The 6,233-nt window shown below is 46.0% G+C and overlaps 1 pseudogene; it reads right to left on the reverse strand.

Annotated features, from left to right (window-relative positions):
- Positions 1 to 1,363, reverse strand: LOC147963129 (uncharacterized; annotated as a pseudogene).
- Positions 1,364 to 6,233: the final 4,870 nt, after the last annotated feature.

Raw genomic sequence — 6,233 nt, forward strand, 5'->3', positions numbered from 1 at the left:
TCACAAAGTGCTACTAAATGTTGAAACCCAATCTTCCAAATTAATCTCATGCGAGATATTCTCGGTTATGCACGGGAACCCAATATTTGGGAACCACCTCACTATCTCCATGTATTGCTGGTCAAGCTAGAGTGCCAGACATGTTGATGAGCACTCTGTCGCTTCTCTCCGCGAAGCATAGTAGTTTCGGCTTGGCATGGCTAGGTCATTCCCACGTCACTAGCCTGCTTCCACCTGCTTTGTTGAGGAACTGCAAGATTTCCTCCGTTACCACTTGTGGTCGTTGCTGCCACTTAGCCGTTTGCTTCGACTATGCCCAAGCTAATATCTTGCCGCCATTCATGACGAGCACGATTGGGTTTCTACCCATCGTCGACGTTGCTATTAGTTCGTGCAAATTGCGGTGTGGGAAGCTATTAGGGAGCATCGTCACTGTCACCTGTGCCGCTCTAACATGGAGCTTGAGAACATAGGCTCCCATGTCAGTTCGCACAACCAGTACACATCACCATCAATGTCTAAGGAGCTGCTGAGGCCTCTGTGCAAGCAGGTTCCATGCAGAGTTGGAGCCCGAATCTTGGTGTAGTGACCCCATGTGCCGTGCTCGGACCAAAAGGTCTGGAACTATAGGTAGCGGCCGTGTTGGAATAAGTCTAGGTATGGAGCTATTAGGGAGCATCGTGACCGTCACCTGTGCCGCTCTAAGGTGGATCTTGAGGACATAGATCCTATGTCAGTTCGTCACAACCAGTACACTTCATCATTGACGACCAGGGCCCTGCGGAGGCCTTCTCGCAAGCTTCCATGCGGGGTAGAAACCTAGATCTCGATGTAGTGACCGCACACACCGTGCTCAGACGAAAAGGTCTGGAGCTGTACGAAGTGTTGGAACAAGTGTAGGTATGCAGTGACCACTTGAAAATGCCGACCAATGGCGGTCGCAGCCTCATCATCGTCACAGACAAGCAAGACATAATTTATAAGTAAAGCCGGCACAGGGAAGTACTTGGGCGACGCGCGAGAGGACAAGGCCGTCACACGATGCGAGGAGGACACTGAATGTCCCAGTGGTGTTCAACAACAGCAGCTCCTCCTTGCCCTTGTACCAGCGGTTGTACATGCGGATCAGGTAGCCACTCAAGAAGGGGAGCACAATGCGGTCGACTTGGCGAAGGCGAAAGCAAAAGTGGCTGCGGAGACAAGTTTCATCCTTGACACGGTGGCGCATATCCATGTACATCGTGGCAAATCGCACTAGGTTGGCTGGGTCGGTGCATGCAGTGATGTCCACAAGAACGTCGAACGGCAGGGTCTGGGGTTGTTGCCGATGTGCTCTTGTTTGGCCGCCGCTGCCGCCTGCCATGGTTGATGAGTGGCTCTAGGAGGAGGCCAGCCCGGGGCAAGATTCACTGTCCCGTAGGACGGGGTATAATTAGCTTAGATATAGGTAGCGATTGATGGCAACAGACCTGTGTCCTAACTGCTTAGGCGGTGTTTGTTAGGATTACAGGAATACTGATGTGCAATTCAAGTAGGTTTTGAAGTCTTGATCGAGTAGGTTTCTTGTTATTAGATTTGCTTCTACATATAAACATGTAACAACCCCTTGTAATCAGGCTATGTCTGACGCAAAGGGCGGGATGTAATCGCCTTAACTCAGACAACCTGGAGGTGACTGATACCTTGCAGGCCGGGGGACGGTCGGCGGGTGCGGCGGCGGCAAACTTCGATGGTTGTTTTCATTATGCCTATGATTTCATTACTACTAGATTTGAACATTGTAATAGAGAAGCAAATAAAGTAACTCATGAACTCGCTAGATTAGTTAGATTTTCTTCGACTTCTGATTGGTTCGAGGAACCCTTAAATAAAATTATAATGATCCTCACAAACGATGTATTGGTTATTTCTAACAAATAAAGTTCCGGTTAATTTAAACAAAAAGGTCGTCCTGACCAAAGTAGTACTTCAAGCCCCAAGTCCTCTACTGACAGTATGTAAAATAAGGATTTATAAATTCATCCAACCGGTATCCATTGCGCTTTTCAGTTTTTAATGTAACAACTATATGTGGTAAGCGATAACAAATTTCTATTGATTATGCTGCCTTTTAGTGCTATAGTATTTTTATTGTAAGGTTGTGTGAAATTGGACTATATACATAGTTAATTCATTCCAAATTTTTTTTTAAATTTTATACCAAATCCTGATGATCCAATGAGTGAACCCATTAGCTACATTTTCTAGCTCGGCCGCTGGGCCGGCCACCCCCTAGGCCCGCTACCCGTCCGTGTGAGCCCCTCTTGGCTCTTCTCGACGTCTCCTGAAGCATCCTGTGTTTCATGTCACCCAAACAATAGTGTTAAATGGGCAATGTATTTTAATCTCCGTAGATATTGATTTCATGTGAAACCAAAAACAAGCAGAAAACAGGAAACAACACTGAACACTAAATTAAAAGGTTAGTCCCTAAAGTAGTATAAATTGCTATAAAAAAGTATATAAAGGTGATAATATAATAGCATGAAAAAAATTATAGATATGTTTGAGACGTATAATGACACTCATGCTTCAAATGTTGATCCCAATGAAGCAGACGACTAATGTGACAACTCCATGTATCCGTGTGTGTGTGACAACTCCATGTATCCTGTGTATGACAACTCCATCGATCCAGGTCTGTGACAAAATCACTTGACAGAGGCTTACCCGAGTGCAACACTTGGCTAAACGAATTTACCATGTGCAAAACTTGGGAACAGGGCCATGTGACACAACCTAGTGTCTCAAATGGACTATTTGCCGAGATGTGAACCAATGATCTCGACAAAGAAGAGAACCGATTATGCTGGACGTGCCTTTGCCGAGCAAGGCTCTCGGGGAAGGTAAAGAACCCGGCAAAAGATTTGTCGAGATATGTTAAACATACTCGACAAACAATTTGACCCTTTGACGTGTCCCGTTATACGAATCTCGACGAAGATGGCACGACACTCGTCCGCCGCCCATGCAAGAGAGTTTGACGAGTAAAAGTATAAAAATCTCGGCAAAAATGACATGGCATGTATCGGTCGCTCGTGTGTTGGAGTTTGCCGAGTACTATTTCTCAGGTCTCTGTGAATAAGATGTTTCGGCAAACAATGGAAGCCATGTGCCTCACTTCTGGGTGTGCAAGTTCGCCGAGTCCCTGCGGAAGGGCTCGGCAAAGGTGACGGCCACGTTGCAGCCATCGTCTTGCGGAGTATCCCTCTTAGGGCTCGGCAAACGTTTTGCCGAGTCCTCAGTGGACGACCTTCAGCAAAGTGGACTTTGCTTAAATTGTTCGGGTCGTGTACTCTTAACCGAGAACTACACTCGGAAAAATCTGTGCCGAATGGGAAATGGCTTTCGCCATGTTTTCTTGGTAATCAGGAAACTCGGAAATTCTAGTAGCGGTAACAATGCGTAGAGGAGCTAGTAATTGCGTCACTACCCACAAGAGAAGAGCTAGAACATGCGGTACTTAGATAAAAACAGGTTTTATTAATGTTGGATGAGGATGAGAGGTAGGAATGGTTTGGTTGGAGAACTACTACATGCATGTACGACAAATGATCATATAAGCTCGTCAATGTGGCATGCGAAGCTTCAGCACGTGACACTATGGGTCCACTCCTTGTCGCCTATATCTCGGCGATATATTTCCTAACATCCTTTTCAGCTCAGCATTGTAGGCAAGTAAGCTCCACCCTCTCCTTACATGTATCACATGCAGCTATGAGTCTAGTTGAATAGTAACGAGAGCTTCATTGATGAGTTCTGGGATTTGTCCAACGTGATACCAACTTACCTTGAATTTTTTTACCCACAAAAAATAGGATCATGGTCGGTGTCCTCTAGTTGTTTCTCTACAAGCGAGAACCATTTCGATCCTCTAGGCATGGGATGCACGGGGAATGGAAAAGCAACCGATGGACACAGACACACATGTACTTGCACGGCGAAAGCCTGATGGAAATCCTGACGGAAGTCTCTAGAGATGGAAAGCCTGATGCACTACTATTACTAGCAGCAATGAGGAGCCTTCAGGTACTAGAAGCTTAGTCGGTAGGAGGCCATTAGAGAATCATCCTGTTCACACATGTTTCAGGATTCTGATGTGATGATTACTTACAGATTGATTCTAACAGGCATGTGAAACTCTGTTGGCCCGGAGCACGTCGCCGAATACTTTCCAACGACACGAGACAACAGAGGACGAATGGCGACGAACCAAATTTTTGACCGAACTCGACGAAGTGCTTTACGTGATTACGTTGAGACACACCGTAGTACAAAGCTAGCCTTGTCCGTGATCGATCTTTCTTGGGCGTGTGTACTAGTACCACGATGATGGACCAGTATTACCAGCCTGCCGGGACACCAACACAGCACGTATACGGTCACGCGATCGATCTATACTTTGACCGATTCTGCACTAGCAACGTGCTCCCTCCATCCGCCAACAAGTGTACATCTACGTACTGTCCTAAGTTAAGTTTTAAAATTTTGACCAACTTTATAGAAAAAAAATACTGATATATATGACATCGAATTGATATATTATTAAAATACATTCCAAAAAGGATTGATACTAATTTAGTGCCATAGATGTTGGCATGTTTTCTTATAAAGTTGGTCAAAATTTTAAAAGTTTATTTTAAGATAAAAGCTATAAGTACACTTATTTGTGGACAGAGAGAGTACGTGAATACTTGACTCGATTTGCATGGCTACAGGCTCGAGCCTGTTGTAACTTTGCATTGCTTTTTCACGGTTGATTAATTCACGTGCAGATTGATTAATTCCTCATGTACAAAACCGGAGGCCTGCCGGAGCTGAGCCTCACTCTGGCAATGGAATGCCTGCTACAGATGCACTACTATTACAGTACTAGCGATTACTGCTAGAAGCATATTCTGTAGGAGAACATCAAACCATGATCTTGTCATACCCTAGGCTCATACAGGTCTGAGGATTCCTATGTGATGATTACTTCAGTATGCAGGTCGTTGTGCGAATTCCCTTCCTTTTCTAGCATTTAAGTGTTCAGATGTTACATGGTACGATTCCTACAAGGCAGTGGTCGCCAATGGCTTCCTACCCATGAAGACCTTAATTACTTGCAACTTTATTTTCGATGGCATATCATCTTTTTGACTGGTATCCTTCAATGTGCTCGAGAAAAGACACGAGTACTTTACTAGAAGAGACCAACACAGCAGAGTCAGATGACTAACTTTTGATGTGAGCAGGCAGGGAGGATACACAAAGGCAAAATGAGTTGAACGGTACAAAATGATTGATTGTTGGTGTCACAATGTGCCCTCGAATTAAGAACGCATATATATGCATTGCTAACTATCCCCTCTCTCCCAAAAAAAATGTGTTTTAGTCCAAGTTAAGTACAAAATAATATTAAGACAGCGACACTTATTTTGAAACCGAGGGGGTAGACGTAAATGGCACGAGACATACCATTGAAAACAGATAAGATAAGTAGCAGGCATGATAGTTAGGAGATCTTCAAAGGCATGATAGCATCTAGACTCCCGCTTTGGTACAACTGCCCGCCCGGATTGAAAAAACCAACCCCTCCCCAAAACGTATAAAGGGCAGGATGATCTTTACACATGTCGTATAGAATATCCGCCCCCGTCGTACGCCCGCTCTCATTGCCATACGGTTACCTGCGTACGCCCGTTGGCCCGCTCGTGTTGCCATACGGCCGCCCGCAGTACACCCGCCCGCCCGGTACGATTGAAAGAAAACACCGCGCTTCCCCAGCCACCATGCCCAGGCGAAAACCTATTGGCGATTGCCATTCTCGCCACCACCTTCATCTCCGGCGGTCGTTGGCTGACGGGGATATATAGTCACCATCGTCATCGCCCTCACGCCCTGGTCGCCGCCAACCCTGGAATCTTCACGTCGTCTCTCCGGCCAACAAGAATGCGACATCGTTGCCTCACGCCGGCGCCATCGCCCTCATGCCCTGGCACCCTCTCACGCCTCACACCCTGGTCGCCCTCTCGCGCCTCACACCCTGGTCGCCCTCACGCTTTCATCACCGGCCAACATCTACGCTTTTCTCCTCTTTGACGTCGCCGACGAGGTAGGCGAGCCCTAGGTCATCGTGAACGTCCTGTAGGTTTTTTATTTGCATTTTTTAACTATACATTATGTCCTCATTGAAATTAAATGAATAAAATTTA

This window comes from Triticum urartu, chromosome 6A (assembly GCF_056163025.1).
Source record: "Triticum urartu cultivar PI428250 chromosome 6A, HENAU_Tu73, whole genome shotgun sequence".
Taxonomy (NCBI): domain Eukaryota; kingdom Viridiplantae; phylum Streptophyta; class Magnoliopsida; order Poales; family Poaceae; genus Triticum; species Triticum urartu.